Below are 16,458 nucleotides of genomic sequence, written 5' to 3'. Positions count from 1 at the left end.
AACAAACAAGCAAACAGCTTTCAGTCAAATGAACCAAGTTTTTTGATTGAAATTTGTTGATCTCTCTTCTCTCTGTCCCCAACAAACAGTAGTGTTTATGGGGAAGACAGACTTGGAACATTAGTTGTCAGTGTATCTAATTTTGTATATTCCCCAAGCCATATAAGGTGTTATTCTGAATAATGGGTGAAAGGAACATACTGAAACTCTAAGGTATACTCTCTACTCTCTATAGAATATATGTGTTCATTCACAAGGAAGAGGGTCTAATGGTTACCAAATAGACATAAATTACCAAAAAACCTCTAAAATAACCATATCAAAATTACCTATATAATTTCCCTGTAGGAAGTGTTGGGAGTCTAGAAAGCTATAATTATTTAAAAGCATCAACTAAAATGGATCATGCATGTTCTGTAAAGATGTAAGGGCTGTGTAAAAAGAGGTTTGTATTACTTGATATGCCTGTGTATCACATCTATGTAATTTATTAGTGGTTAGATTTAGTGATCATTTTTTAATCCTTGTTATTCAGAAAAGAATAAGTGAATAAAGGTATGCTATAGAATATATTGACAGTCGTACATAATAGCTTATATATAATTCTTCATGTTTTCAAAACTTCAATTGTTCATTAATATAGATCTGAAGTTAGTTGATGAGAATATTATAACGCAGTCATTACATGCAATAGATAGTCATTATAGATGTTTACGGTAAGTTTTTCCTTCCTTCCTTCCTCCCTCCCTTCTTTCCTCCTTTTCTTCCTTCTTTCCTTCCTTCCTTTCTCCTATAACATTGTGTATTTTTATGAAATAATTACCTTTACAAAGTTCAGGCATTATGTATTTATCTTTTAGAAGAAAATCAAGGGTTTTTTTCACTTTAAATTTGACAGTTTTTATTATACTCTCTGTGCCCCATATTTGAAACCTCATTACAAAATGGCACTGGGGCTGAATACCACTATGAGTTTAACTGAAAGGGAGAGAGGAGAAAGGGAAGGAGAGGAAAGAGGAAGAAAGGGAGAAAGACGTGCAGACTGAAGCCCTCTGTGCTTGAGACAGAAGGAGCAGGGATAGATGGGAAACTACCCCCATCCAGACATGGTGCAGCGGCCTACCCTTTCCCCTAGCTGCAGCCCCTGACTTCCTGTCCCTGCCCTCACTTGACCTACTTGCTAAGAAGATGCAACAGTTCTGAGATCTGTCGAGTTGATGTTTTATCAAGCAGCCCCTAAGGATCTGAGCAGAATGGGTTTCTCTTCCTTGGGCAGCCCTGACTTGGCCCCTGGGTGTAGAATACAACCTTCGACAGAAAGCCTTGGGTAGTACTACCAACAAAGATCCAGACAGACCCAGCAGGTTAGCTGGGGTGAAGGAACAGTCCTGGCAGGAAAATGGGTCCTATCATATCAAATCCCATAGGAGAGCCACAATGGCCTTGGAAAAGCCAGCAGATCCTCACAGGGAACACATATTCAAAAAGCCACAAGGCATGACAGTCACCCCCTAGACAGCCATGAATAAAATGTCAAGTTCTAGAGCCAAACCTATTGGTTTTCAATACACCCACCACCACCCAGTTTCCTTTCATGGACAGGAATCATCCTTTAGAGACAGGCTAGGATGCCCTTGATCTTCGCTCTGGCAGACTTAAGAGAGGGTTTTCATCTCTCTCAAAAGAACTGAGGAATCTCTCCCTACAGTGCGAGAACAGACCTCTTTTGTTGAAAACAATCAGACCATCAAACACTTCTTAAAAAAAAAAAAACTAAAAGGTCAAAACTTCTAATGTTTAGTCAGATCTTTATGGGGAAAGGAAGTGCTTTCAAGAACATAAATGCTAAATTTGGGACATGTTAATATCTTAGAAACTCACTTGATATGCATGGTGGCTTGACTATACACAGGGAGTGGTAAGACCTTGACCCTTCAAATAACTATGAGAGCTTCATTCCTGCTCTGTATGGACAAATATGTGCAAAGCCTGTATGTTAAATGTGTTCATGAGAAGATAGGATACATGAACAGCTAGTTCATTCCAATTTTTTTCCAAAAGACAAATCGGAAACTGTATGTGTAATTAAAAAAAAAGATTCCATAAACATTTTCTTCTATTAATATAGGTAGTTTTTCATGGCGAGCTCTCAAGGCAAGAGGGAGCTGGTACTCATGGCTGCTCTTTGGTCCTAGTCTATGCTGTTTTTCTTTATCTACAGACATCTTAACTACTATTATAGCTCTCACAAATTTTAAATCTCCAGTCGGAAGATTGGATGAAAGCATGCTAAACCGACCATTCCAGTCATATAGTGCTAAGACAGTAGGTGGAACTTCTATCTCATCAGAATGGCAGAATCTCGTCTGCCCACCTGTCTGGTGTTTGTTCCTCTAAAGTGCATGCTGTCCTTTGGTTTATACGATGACTTTATATGACACATGACCCTGTTCCTAGAGGATGATACAGACGTCAGCTGGTGTCCTGTGAGTGTACAGCTGTGTGCTCAGTACCAAAATATCAAGGCAGCATGGGTGCACGATGAAGCAACCGCCTGGACCTAGAGACAGAAGTGTCTCAGAGCCAGATTTAGCAAAAGGCTCAACAACCCTCTGTCTGTGTGTTGATAAAGGACTAGAATTACTTCTGACTGCCAAATGCCTCTAAATATGTGGCTAGTCTTAGCAAAATACAATTGTTTATCCTGCAGCTCACACAGTCTCATTTTTATGTGAATTCTCACAACTAGCCTGAATAGCAAGTATCCTCCATTTAAAAGACACTGGGCTCAAAGCTATTTCCAGGATACCTGTGCTCTGTTAAAGCAGGCTTCTGATTTCCCTTTATATGTAATCAAAGAATAGGAACAAATTTAACCCAACTGCTTCGAGGGAGTCATTTAACACGGAACTCCCACCCACCATTAAGCTAAACTAGGTTCAAAACTCTTACTTGACTGAGAACCCATAAGTACCACAGACTATAAATAGTTCATATGCTATGTGGGCCCAGCGCCAAGGGCTGCATATATATCCATTTACTTCATCTGCATTATAGCTTCATGATGTATATAACATTATTTTCCTTATTCTACAGATAAATAGGGATGAAAAGATGTTAAGAGCTTTCCTCCAAGTCACATAAGTGGCAAAGCCCAGACTTAGTAATCCCAGGATCCTAAACGTTGCACCAAACCATGAGTCGTCTCAGACCATCTCATGTAAACCACGGAATCTGTCTTTGTCTATGAGATGGGAAAATGGTGGTACCAATCTCATAAAGCTGTCAGGATGCCTAGAAAAAGCATCCAACAGTGTCTGCAGCACCACGGTGCCTAGTAACATCTTGATTGTGTTATAACTATCCCTCCCCTGCATTCTGCCCGCATAGGACTCATCTAAACACCCTCTAGGAAGAGCTGCAAATTGCTTTGCATGGCCTGCCTGCCTTTCTGGTCTCTGGCATTTGGCGCACTGAATCCTGTGCTGGAGAAAGTGATGCCTTTCTGTTTATTGTATTTGGGGGTGCATTTTCTATATCTCTTGCAGGCTGCTCAGTTACTAGGGAGCAGACCTGCTGAAGGAAGTAGGTTTCTCCTTTATCCTCACTCTGACTCCTAAGTGTGACACACAACCCATCCCATTCGTATTCAGCATCTTGACACCGAGGCCCCTGCCCAGCGCTGCAGAATTCCTTTTCTAATTTGGAGGTTATGTTTTACATTGGCTGAGATCCAGCCCTTGCCCTGGTAGAGTCTGAGGACTACAAGAGGTACCGTATCTTGGACCTTCTTCTGAGAGTTTGGAAGGAACCCTAGGTTGGGGTTTGACAAGTTATTGGCAAGAGCTGGAGCTGTGCTTGCCAGTTTGCTCTAGGCACTGAGCATGTTAACACGTATTACACCAGGTGCTATTCATATGTTACTTACAACAAACCCAGTTTTCAGCCTATCATTTGGATTCTACAGTGTCACAGAGTTTTGTGCTTTATAGAGAGCTGCATAATTTTTTAACTGGGGAAACTTAGAATGTGTGTTGAAGAACTCAGTCCTGCAGAGGAACCTTGGTATCAGTATATGCTATCAGGGTATTCACTAAATGACCAATCTGACTGTTCCCAGTCAAAGCAGAACTTTCCAAAACTGCAGAGTGGGACAGATGTCATTCCCACCGCCCTCCCAATCAAGCTCACAAGAACAAGGTCAATGTCCTAGCAAGAAGCTCTTCTTGTATAGTTCTCCAAAGGAAAGCCAGTAACTTTCATCCTCAAGAATCACATGTTCCACATACTCAGAAATGGACGTCTAGGACACTGGAAACTCCTAGTGATCCTAACAAGAATTGGGGCTGTCTGTATTTCAGTTGATGGCAAGAACTACTCAGCCTCACAAACAAAGGATGCTCTGTGTGTGTGTGTGTGTGTGTGTATGTGTGTGTATGTGTGTACATGGTGTGTATGTGTATGTATGTATGTATGTGTATGGGGGTGCTTACTAAGGATTGTATGTGGAGGTTAAAGGAAAATTTGCAAGTGTTGGTTCTTTTCGTCCACTATGTAGGTTCTGGGGAATCAAACAGTTCACCAGACCTCACAGTAGACATTTTTACCCACTGAGCCATGTCACCAGCCTCCAAGGTGTGCAACTTACCTCTTCTTAGTAGAAAAAAAACCAAATACAGTCTACTCATGGAAGTGATAACCCTGACTCAGCCAATTCTTAGCCAAATCCAGAAAGAATCACTTCCCCCATGAGAAAGTAACCTCTGTGTCTTACAGCTCATTTACTTTGTAACTTTGTATTGCTAAGGCTTTAGCTCTAGCAGGCTATCAGCTCTCCCAACTGCAGACCACAGGTAAATAAAACAAGACCTGAGTTCAATTGCACATTTCCCAACCCCCACTCCAAGGTGAATCTGAAAGCCCTGTGTACTGACAGGCTATATCCAATAAGAATGGGATTTCCCAAGTAGCATTACTGCTGTGTGTCCTGGCGCCTTGTGTAACTTCTAAGTGGAAACAAAATCTGTCCGTGGAAACTGTTAGGGTTCTCAATCTTCCCTATAGAAACAAGTCTTCTTATCTATGAGTTAGGGATCCACCCACTAGGAATGTAATCAAGTTTACCTGACTTGGGAAAATAAAATCAGATACTAAGGCATCGTTTTTTGCCCATTAGAATGAGGTAGCACAGATTATATCTGAAGTAGGGATGTTTAAACTGTGGGTGACCCCTGCATTACAAACTGAATCTGGAGGTTGTAAACACATTGGCAAAAGTATGTAGTACATAGTCAGTATACAGTCAGACTATAGTTCTGACTATAAGGTAGTGAACCCGTGCTTAGCACATTACATCATGTGACTATACTGCAGCCTTGGTTCTGAGCTCATAACATGCTCCACCATGCTTGTGTCATGCCATCCATGACAGTAAGTTTTGCCTGAAACAACTCAGTTCAGGTCTGAGGCATGACATTAGGAATTTCAGTTAGAATCTTCCCTAGAAGGTGAGTTCTCTGCTCTTATGGGAACACAGTGGTATAGTTACAGAAAATCATGAATGTTCTCCTCCGCGCCTCAGGGAGCATGTGAACATCAGGGTTGCAAATCTTCAGATTTGTGTTACAATATAAGGTTTTGGTCTGGAATTAAGTATATCCAAAAACTTTTGAAATGGTCCTAAATGCATTTCTGCCACTCCGTACTATGTATTTATGTAAAGAATTATTCATGTCATTGATGATTACAAAGTCAAAGTATCAATCAACTCCAAAAAGCATTGACCCTGTGTCCTGCAGTATCAAACACTCAGTCAAGATTTAACCTTTTATGCAAAAAAAATAAGCATACTCATCTTATTAGTATGAAAATTTGCTTTCATAAGTAATAGAATTGTAGTGCAAAAATATTTAAAATAACTGTATTGATGAGATGATTATGCAATTAACATTTGGTTTGCTTACCTGTGTTATGTACCTATGCATTTGGGGTTGTGCAAAAAGGTGTGGGGAAAATGTTATGAGTGGAAAGTGTAAGAGGCCCTGTTTCAGCTCACCTGTTGCCTTCAGCAAGCCATGTAGTATATCTAGGCTGGTTTAAACTTCTCCATACTCAGAGAGTGTCGGATCAACCCTGATGATGTTTGTTCAGTGTCTCTCCAAGGACACACCCACCACATGAGCACACTGTCATTACACTAGTGCTCTTGGGTTTGTAATATGGGTCAGTGTTGAGGACACCGAGAACCATCTCCCAGCTTGGAGCCTCCACACACCTTTCTGTTTGAGCAAGAGTAACAGAAACCATTGACTGACAGTAAAATAAAAGAGATTTGAAATTACAACTCAGACAAGATGCACTCTAAGTTCTTTCGGACAACCTATCCTCTTATGACCGCAAAAAGGTCTGATACCTTAAAGGACACCTGCCAACAAACCACTTCCCTCCCAACCCACACAAACACAACTTTGCATCTGCTCTTCACCAGCACCTCACACCCTTTACTATGGGATGCAAAAGGAGGTAAGGAAGTCAGTAGAAGAAACACTGGGAGTTCATGGAGAGGAGAGAGAAAGCAGCCTTGATCTCTCCCCAAGAGCATCTCAGGTTTTGCACTATGAGGTGGTGGGTTAAGACTAGCATTTCTCAAATGCAGCTTAGAGAGGAAGTTGGCAAATTATTGGAAGTCCTAAGCTAAAAGAAAGTGAACGAATAATGACTATATTATTGAAAGGAAGGAAAACCAGAAGTCCATGGAAATTTAAACCATCTTTGCAAAAAGGAGGCTCAATATACAGGACATCACAGATAGCTCAAAGAAATTGAGCATGCGTGCACGCGCGCGCCGCGCACACACACACACACACACACACATGTAATAAGGTTGGCAGTGTCTGTGTCTTTCTCCCACCTCTTGCTTTTATCAGCTTTGCTGTGGGTAAGCTGACTCTGATATAGTCCATTAGCTCTATTTTCATCATATTATTCCCTAACTGTGCCTTTCAAGGAAGCTCTCTGCTAGTAGACTAAGTGATAACATCTCCCTAGCTTCTAATTAAGCACAGGAGGTAATAACCTTGATAACAGGGGCAGACCCCATCATTCAGATAACAAAGGGGTCTCTGCTTCCTTTCTCAGGATCTCTGACTGCACCAAAGTAAATTTGCTTGAACACATTAGAATACAATGGTCATGCCAAGCAAAGTAAGCCAAAATCAGAAAGTAAGCATTACATGTGTTCTTTTGCATTTGCATGCAGAATATATATAATATATATTGCATGTATATGTGTGTGTGTGTGTGTGTGCCTCATCTATTTTCACATCACACATATATGGTAAACATACAGGGGAAGGAAGTTTCTAGAGGGAGTGAAGGGGGAACAGGAAAATAATGGCATAAGAAAGATAAACTACTGTATGCTTTCTCTATGAGGCATGAATATATAAAAATACACACCTATATATGTATATAGACATATATATTCATAAATATAACATAAAACCAGAATGGAGGCTGGTAAGGGGGAAGGAGAGGTAAGAGAGGGGAGTGATAGGGTGAAGATCTAAGCACAGCAACAAACACATGGGTAAGATGTCACAGTGGACTCATCATGCTGTATGTTAACCAAAGAGCTAATAAAAGAACATTAGACCATAAAGTGTATCATACAGTTTGCCACCCCCTCCCTCTGTGCCCAGGAAGACTTCCATAAAGGAAAGAGATCTACTTGGAAACGAAAAGCTATGGTTTATGGGTAACAATGATGTGGTAATGTTGAAATCCCTGTAAATTACACACACCTTCACATTATTATTATTTTTTGAGATGGGAGAAAATGACTATTTTCAAAATGCATCACCCAAGTCCTGCTTTTTATCTAGTAATAGAAAATCACACCTGAATCAATGCATTATTGCAATCACCTCCCTTCTTGTCCCACAGTAGGCAGTCATAGGTAAGGTATTAATTCGCACCAGAGGAGCGGTCAACATCCGAGGTGCCTTGGTCAAGCGCACACACTGGGGGTGATTGGCTAGTTAGCCCTGGATATGGCCAACTGTCGGGGTCACCTAACTTCAAAATATTATCAGAGACCCACTGGGGTGTTTTGTTGGACCAGGGAACATTGATGTACAAATTTCTTTGTGGTCAGAAAGGATGCTCTAGAATGCAGTTAGCCCTCTGACATTTGTTGGCACTTGCTTGATGAACCAACATGTGGTCAATGTCAGTAAACGTCCCAACACGTACTTGGAAAGAACTAAGTACACTATGTCATGACGTAGCGCGTGCTTGAAATCGGGAATCTTAAACTTTCCTACTCATGGCTCCTTTTCACCAAAGAAATGGTTTTGTAACCCCAGGTACATAGGCATATAAGACAGATCGACAATCAAACATTTTCAGTAATACATAGTTTACTATTTACTAAAGACAAAAGCCAATTCCCATACTACCAGGATGGCCAAGGGAGTCTATATGGCTATTATTTGATACTGTAGAGGATACAGCATACGCAATGCTTTTAGGACTTCATAAATACTTTGAATTTATAATTGTCAGTGCTGTGGACACCACCTCACATCAATGCATAGTACAGATGACAGAAGTGACATTTCAGAAATTGCTGGAACTTATGTGCAAATTTCAGGCCAGATTCACTTAATGATTGATTTTTTAATAGGACTCAAGTCAGCAACTCAAACAGAATTTTTTCATTGAGGATGAGGATGATGATGATGATGATGATGATGTGTTACTACATGTAGAAGCCAGAGGTCAGCCTTGGGTACCCTCAAGTACCCTCCACATTTTTTTCTGTGAGGGATTGATTTGGGGATTGTTGACTAGGCTAGGCTATTTGGCCAGCAAGCCCAGAAGTGCCTGTATCAGCCTCCTCACTGCTGGGATTACAACTGCATGTACCACACCCAGCCTTTCAGGAAGTGAGCTCCGGCACTGCAAATCATATGGCCTACACAGAGCAAAATGTATACACTGCATTAGGACCAAGGCTGTGGGGAACTTGTACAATGAAATGTGGTCAGGAGCTATGAGAAACCCTTTCATAATAAATTTGGTTTTGAATTAATTTTTATGTTGTTGCACATTCAGACATCTTTTATTTTTGCCAATTTTTTGCAACCCCGCCCCCACATTTTCTTGTGGAGCCCCATATGGAGGTGAACCCTGGTTAAGGAGCTGTGGTCTAAATATCAGCCCAGTAAAAATTAAACAATAATATTTCCTATGGTTTGAATGTGTCTTCTGAAGTTCACAGGTTAGAAACATCCTTTCCTAACAACGGAGAGGCAGGGCCTGCAAACCTGCAAAAACAGAGTGGGTCATAGGTCATGAGGCATCTGCCTGCCAGAGATGAGTCTGTCTGACTCAAAGGGCATTATCTTGCTTTTCTGCCTTCTGCTATGTTATGGCAAGAAAGTCCTTATATAAAATAGTAGTCAGAGTTCTCTTGAAAAACAGAATGTATGAGTGTGTGTGTGTGTGTGTGTGTGTGTGTGTGTGTGTGTGTGAGAGAGAGAGAGAGAGAGAGAGAGAGAGAGAGAGAGAGAGAGCACGTGACTGAATGCACGAGTGCTCATTTTTCCATGTCTTTTATATAGTCTGCCAGCAGAAGGTGTGGCCCAGATTAAAGGTGGATCTTCCCACCTCAAAAGATCTGGATTTAGGGTGGATCTCCCCACTTCAAATAATTTAATTAGGAAAAATCCTTTACAGGTGTTCTCAGACACTTGTGTTTTAGTTAATTCCAGATGTAGTCAAGTTCGAAACCAAGAAACATGTGGGCCACTGTCCTTGGACTAAGCCAGTTTCCAGAACTGTAAGAAATAAATCTCTATTATGTATAAATTGCCCGTCCTAGGTTGTCTTTGATGGCTGGCACAAAATGAACTAAGACAGTGTAGAGGGCTTCAGCCATGTCCTAGGGAGTATACAAATGAGGACTTATTACATATTCCTTGCTAACTGACTCTTTTATTGTTACAATATCCTTATTAATCTTTAATGATGGTTCTTATCTTGCCTTATAGTAATTTTCTTCATTAATAGAGCTACACAGCTTACCTTATTGGATACTCACAGAGTGTATTTTTTTTTCTGTTTTTTATTCTCAACTTCTCTGTGTTCTACATGTTAAGCAGCACCATTTATGAAGAGCACACAATTAGATTTTATTTTAAAGTATAAGCAGAAAATTGTATTTTAATTGGAGTGTTTAGTTGCTTTCCATTCCGTTAAATTCCTAATGGATTTGGGCACATACCTTCCATTTTAGAATTTTTTTCTGCTAGTCTACCTATATCCTTTTCTCTTTTCTCATCTTTGCACTTTTGACATTAACCAAGCATTTTCCATTTTATTTCCCCTTCTACGTGATTATGTTATTCATTACTCCACAGCTTACATTCTGTGTCCTGGAACTACTGTTGTCTAACACAATTCCAACTTTAGATATTCCCAAACATTGCTATGACTTATAATGCTGTAATTTCATTTAACTCTCGTCTTTTTTGTATGGCTTTAATCCTAAACCTATTGCTACATAGACAAAAGACCCTGCTTTTGTTGTTTTACATAATCAAAAGTTATTTCTACTTGCCAGTAAATTTTCTCAATATTTTATTCTATAAGTTTCCAACAACAACGTGAGAAGAATTCAACATCGAATGCCGGTAAACCTCATTTAAATGTCTTAACTTGTGTTCTAACCTGAGAGAGGATTTTATCACTCTCCTGCCTCCATTTCAATCCCCCAGCCCCTGAGAGCCACCATCCCTCAAGCCCCTCTGATCCCCTCACTCTTAAGTTGATAGCTTCTTGTTTTGATTGTTGTTGTCACATGGATACAGATGTGTATGCACAAGTGCATAGATACAAACGGCTGAGCCCATTGTTGTTGTTTGTCTGTGTGTGGTTTCAGGGCTGACTGCTTCGCATTGAGCAACTAATAAGAGGGCTCACTCCTGAACTAAGCTCACTTCTGCCATAAGCCATCAGCCGCCTGTAGCTCTTTGTCTAGCAGGTGGGACTATGCAAAAACCCCCCTTCCGTGTTAATAGGCCCGGATGTTGGCATCCTTCTGGTCTTGCTTACACAGCCCTTTGTAGGAGGACAGACAGCTTTACTGCAGACTTTCTCGTGTTCTGTTTCTTGTAATCGTTCTGCCCCATCTTCTGGGATGTTCCTTGAGCCACAGATGCAGGAGCTGTGGTGTGAAATCACATATGCTTTTTCACCTGTCCCCTCATGCTCTAAACAACCATCAGCACACATCTTACCTCTCATGTTTCCCAGCCCAGCAGATGTTCACCCTTTCTGTCACTTGACTCTTTCTGTGAGAAGCCATCTTTCCCTCCTGTGTAACTCCTGTTGCTGTTTCATTTAGGGTTGCTCTACTAGCAGTGGATTCTTGAAATTGTTGGTTTAAGATGTCCCGATTTCACTTCAAGTGTTGACAAATACTTTTGTGATATTTCTGTGTCTGGCGGTCAGCAGCACACCCCACAACGCATGCCCACGACATGCTATTGTCTCAGCATCCATCACTTCTGCTGGGAACCAAGTAATAAGTCCCATGTTGCTTCCATGAAAACAGTGTTGCCTCCTCAATACTGTATTGATTGCCCCCTTTGGCTTTTGTCTTCAGCAGGCATAGTTATGCTTGCAGCAGTCTTCTATATATGATGGTCAGGGCTTCTTGAATCTATCTTTTGGTGGTTTTGACCAGTTTTAGAGAATATCACTTCTGCGTTGTTCTCACCTTCTATTTCTCAGACTTTGGCTCCATGTTTGAATGTGGAGAAAAGTATGACCCGTGTGTCTTTTTATGCTTCTTGCTAAATTTCCATCCTTTTTGCTGGGTACATTTATATGGATATAATCTACTGGTCTATCTTGCATTTCCCTGGTTTCATCTTTTACTAAATTTAATATGTGATAGGGTCTGTCTAGTGAGTTTCCACTAACCAATGTTTTTTATTTATTTATTATTATTATTATTATTATTATTATTATTATTTTATGTATTTTTTCAAGACAAGGTTTCTCTGTATATAACCCTGACTGCCCTGGAACTCACTCTATAGACCAGGCTGGCCTTGAACTCAGAAATCTGCCTGCCTCTGCCTCCCAAGTGCTGGGATTAAAGGCGTGCACCACTTCCCAGTGAATGTTCCTTTTTTTTTTAAGGTTCCAAAATTGCCAATTTGCTTGTTTGTCTTAAAAAATAAAAACCAAACAGACAGACAGACACCAGGTTTCTGGTGAAATTCTTCACTGTACCATCTATTATCTTAAACATATCAATCATAGACACTCCAAAGTTTCAGTCATTCAACTGGGTAACTTAGGTCTTTTTCCAGTGTTTGTTATGGAATTTTTAACTGGTATATTTGCTAATTTAATCAAAAATAAAATTACAAAGATATAAGCAGCCTCCATGACACTGACTGACTCAACCCAACCCAAGAGTAACATAGCAAGTCTAGGAATCAAACTCAGGGTCTTTGTCAGCAAGTGTCTTTATCTGCTAAGTCATCAAGTAGGTCCTGGAGTGTAACTTTTAATGAAAACTACTGTGGAAATAGCTAGAAGGGCGGGGCTGTATTACTTCACCAATTTTAAGAAGTAGACTACTTCACTTTCTGTCAGATGGTTAACACACATGCTTGCATATCCCTTAATGTGGTGATGTGGTACACTCCCTTCCTTCCTTCTTTCCTTCCTTCTTTCCTTCCTTCCTTCCTTCCTTCCTTCCTTCCTTCCTTCCTTCCTTCCTTCCTCCCTCCCTCCCTCCCTCCCTTCCTGCCTCCCTGCCTCCCTCCCTCCCTGCCTCCCTGCCTCCCTTCCTTCCTTCCTTCCTCATCTTACATACAGGGATTTAAAGAGGGAAACACATAGTCCCTCCAATCTCAAACCATAAGAAGCCAGTCAGTCACAGTTCCCAGAATAACTGCAGGCAACCACGTGGGACAAGTCACTTTGAAAATACTACTTTGCTTCCCAAGTCATTGTGAACCTGTCCTGGCCACAGCAGTCAAACCCTTTTCTCTGACTTTCCATCTTTGTTTTCCTTTTAAAAAAACATATAAAGTGTTATAGATTGGGCAATTCTTAACTCACTTTCCCCTATACACTTAAATGCACATATAGAAACTAAAGCTACTGAAGACACGCTCCACCATCCCTTACCCTCCCACCAAAGTTGACAACTGGTACTCTATTCAAGATAACTGGCTTCTCCCCCATCTACACCCCCCTCGCAGAGCCTGTGAATATCATCTTAAAACAAAATTGAATATAGGAGTATAGAATGTAAACTCTTCTAAAACAAAACAGAGAAAACAGAAAGGCCACCAGAGTGACATTTCTGACCACTACAAAGGGATTAAACTACATTTAAGCAAAGAGGCTGAATTGGGGGACTCAGAGTAAAAGCTCCCAGGATCCTAAGGTGCACAGAGTAAGACTACACTTCTGCTTCCTTGCCCTGCATGGAGGAGACATCAGAAAGAGCCTTGTATAGTCTCACACAAACTCCAAACTCCCAGACTTGGCAGGAAGTTAGAGATTTTTCAAGTCCCTATGTCCAGTGAAGGAAACGGAGATCATGAGAAATTTTGTGAGTATTAGCCAAAGACATCAAGGAGGTAGGGCCAGAATGCAGCCTACCGTTTAATCCACCACCACCTTGGGCTCCCTATCTTCTCTCCTACATTAGGGGCTGCTTAGAAGCCAGTAGCTTCTCCATCTTTAACAGTCCCTCAGGCTTTCTCTCCTGCCCTAGACCAAGTTAGACTGTGGTGATGACGAAGGTGATGTTGGACACAGAGGAGCAGGACATCCCAAGCAGACAACATTTTTATATCAGAACAATAGAATATGACAGCAGTCAATAAAGCGGAGAGGTCTTAATTATAAAATATCAATACTTAGCTGTTTCCTTTATAGATGAGAAATACAAAAATATTGATGTCGTCAAGACAAAGGCACCTATATGTTAGCTCTGACCTCGAAGTTTTGGGTCCCCCATCTCTGGTTGAAACTCATTTCCTTCTTTTGGATAATCTTGCCAGACAATAAATACTCTGCCTCAAAAGAAAGACCGCACAAAATTAAATCTGCTCAGTGGTTTCTCATGGGACAAAGTCCGATCTAAGCAATAAATAAAATGAAATAAAACCTTAAGTCCCGCAGAGTCAGAAATGTGTTCTGATTTCTATAAAACACAAAGAATGTGGACGCTCTGACTTACTTGAAAACATTATAGATATTTCCAAACAATGCTTTCTTCCTCTGTTCTGGCTGACCCAAAAAACAAAAAAACAGACAAAACCCTACAGTCTTGGGTAGCCACTCAACACCCAGGATTTACATGTGTGCATATGGGGGAGGCACTCCTGTATGTGCATGCACATATGTGTGTGCACAGATGCGTAGGTGTATATGCACACGGATGGGGAGGCCAGAGGACAATCTCAGGTGTAATTCCTCAGTGACTGTTCACCATGCTTTTGGAGACAAGGCCTCTCACTAGTCTACACCTCCCCTATTAGGTTAGCGTTCCCAGTGCTGAAACACACCCACTGTCATACCTGGATTGTTCTATGTGGGTTCTGAGCACTGAACTTCAGTCCTTGCGCATACCAAGCTCTTTGCAACCGAGCGACCTCCACAGTCCCAGCGTTCAGAGCCTTAATACAAAGGCTTACTTACAACGATAAATGCGGCAGGAAATATTTCTCATGTATTCTCAAATCTTTTTCATCACATATATCATCTCCTAAGGATTCAGTATTGACGAAGAAAACATCTGAAAGTAGGATTGATGAATGGCAGGTGCTGTTTTTGATAAGACTCTAATATGGGACAGTCTGCTTTTTATTAACTAGTAGCCCACTGACAGGCTAGAAATACAAATATAGCCTAGTAACAAAAATAGATCCCATGGAATCTATTTCTGTAGCTGAGAAGCCCCCTGCGGACAGAATGAGGATAAGCTGATATGAGACTGGTAAGTCCTATGTTTTCATTCCTCCATACTGGCTCTGCCTACTGCATGTACCGTAACTAATTCACATCATGATTTCTACCAACTCCATCACTCAGAGGCCAAGATCCGACTGTAGGAGACAAGGAAGTGAGACTGACTTATCATTCCAGACTATGAGCAGTATGGTGGTTAGAGCACAGAGAGAAAGAGAGTCTCACACACACAGCGTAGACATTTGGTAGCATGCTGCTCTGAGCATGGTACTTAGCTCTAAAAGTGCAGATGAACCATCTACCTTAAAATGTGGCTGCAGAACAATTTACATGAGATAATATGGATGAAGCTTTTAGGAAAAGGTGCTGGGCATGTCCCACACACTCAGCAATCCTTAGCTATTATGTCTAGCAGCAGAAGAATATGTGTATCCTATCAGACTTCTTGTGCAATTGAACTAAGCCACTTCTTATATCCTGACCCTTCTGCCCAGCCTTTTGCTGCTGATCAGACTGATTAGACTTCACATATGACCAACTAAAGTCTCTAGGGCAGGCAGTTCTATGTCTGAACCACACCAAATATGACCTTCTTCAAGAAGAAAAGGCTGAACTCACACTTGCAGTCTGTCTTAAGGTCATTGTAGCTCCATGCATAGTTTGGCACACTAAGGTTTTTGCCCCAGAGCTTGGTCAGGAACCTTATAACTTTGAATGGGCAATATGGTGTCAAGTCCATGAGGTCCAGAGAACTCTCCTTTATTTGCTTCACGAGTCCAGCCCATGTTTGTCTCTATAAAGTATGTACCTGCAATTTCAACAATGTTGCTGCAACTCTGGTTTAAAAAGGATACAGGAGAGGCAGATGGATGGCTGGATGGGAAAAGGTAATTGCTATGCAAATATGAAAATGTAAGTTCGAATCCTCAGAACCTATGTAAGGACCAGAGATATATTATAAACGTCTGTAATCCCAGCCGTACTGTGGGAAGATGTAAGGAACAGGAGGTTCCTCAGAAGTTCATAGCCAGCCTGATGTACACAGCCTAAAAATAGAGACCGTGTCTCAAGCAACATAGAAAGTGAGGACCAACATCAAAAGTTGTTCTCTGACCTCCACACTTGTGCCATGGCATGACCACACCTGTTAGTGTACATGCATGCATACACACACACACACACACACACACACACACACGCACGCACGCACACAGAAAAGGATGCATTGATTGATTCACATGGCCTTCAACTATGCTGTATTAAGTTAGTTCAAGACATGATGCTAGAGTTTGCTAACATGTTAAAGGCCTGATCTCCAGCTTAGTACTACTGGGGCATAGGGCATGGAGTCACTGAGAGTCAATGTAAAGTGAGAAGTCTTCAGGTCACAGCGAATAGCACCCTAGAAGAGGGTTGTAAGATTCTGATCTCTTCACTCACTTCTTTGGT

General features: G+C 41.1%; 1 protein-coding gene across 1 annotated transcript in view; it reads right to left on the bottom strand.

The window, feature by feature from the left end:
- The window catches only part of Kif26b (kinesin family member 26B), a 411,439-nt gene that overhangs the window by 141,196 nt on the left and 253,785 nt on the right, over nucleotides 1–16,458 (bottom strand). The window lies entirely within an intron of this gene.

This window comes from Apodemus sylvaticus, chromosome 12 (genome assembly GCF_947179515.1).
Source record: "Apodemus sylvaticus chromosome 12, mApoSyl1.1, whole genome shotgun sequence".
In the NCBI taxonomy this organism is placed as follows: domain Eukaryota; kingdom Metazoa; phylum Chordata; class Mammalia; order Rodentia; family Muridae; genus Apodemus; species Apodemus sylvaticus.
The sequence above is the reverse complement of the archived record's forward strand: the minus strand, read 5'-3'. Positions and strand labels throughout refer to the sequence as shown.